Below are 494 nucleotides of genomic sequence, written 5' to 3'. Positions count from 1 at the left end.
TCTTGGCCCCACAGACACCCCCAGGGCCTCCCCGCAGCCCCTGCCCGGCCCCTCTGCCCCAGCAAATGCCCAGCCCAGGCGAATTGTATTTAAAGAATCCTGGGGGTCATTATGGCATATTACAAACTGTGACCGTTTCTGTGTGAATATTTTTAGCTGTATTTGTGGTCTCTGTATTTATATTTATGTTTAGCACCGTCCGTGTTCCTATCCCATCTTAAAAAGGAAAAAAAAAAGAGAGGGAAAATTACAAAAAGAGAAAAAAAGTGAATGACGTTTGTTTAGCCAGTAGGAGAAAAAAAAATAATAAATTTTAAAAAATCCCCTCGTGTTACCCTCCTGTATAAATCCGACCTCTGGATCCGTCCCCGAATATTTAATAAAACTGATATTATTTTTAAAAGTTTACATCGGGGTTTCTGTGACTTCGCTCGCCCGCCTTGCCTTGGGGTGAAAGTTGGGGCCGCTCCCGGAGCCCCGCGCCCGCTGCAGCC

The 494-nt window shown here is 45.7% G+C and overlaps 1 protein-coding gene across 1 annotated transcript in view; it reads left to right on the top strand.

Moving 5' to 3' along the window:
- Positions 1 to 494, top strand: part of HOXC4 (homeobox C4) — a 66105-nt gene that overhangs the window by 35225 nt on the left and 30386 nt on the right. The gene's annotated exons all lie outside the window — the stretch shown is intronic.

The sequence above is a fragment of the Myotis brandtii genome, unplaced genomic scaffold (assembly GCF_000412655.1).
Source record: "Myotis brandtii unplaced genomic scaffold, ASM41265v1 scaffold29, whole genome shotgun sequence".
In the NCBI taxonomy this organism is placed as follows: Eukaryota; Metazoa; Chordata; class Mammalia; order Chiroptera; family Vespertilionidae; genus Myotis; species Myotis brandtii.
The sequence above is the reverse complement of the archived record's forward strand: the minus strand, read 5'-3'. Positions and strand labels throughout refer to the sequence as shown.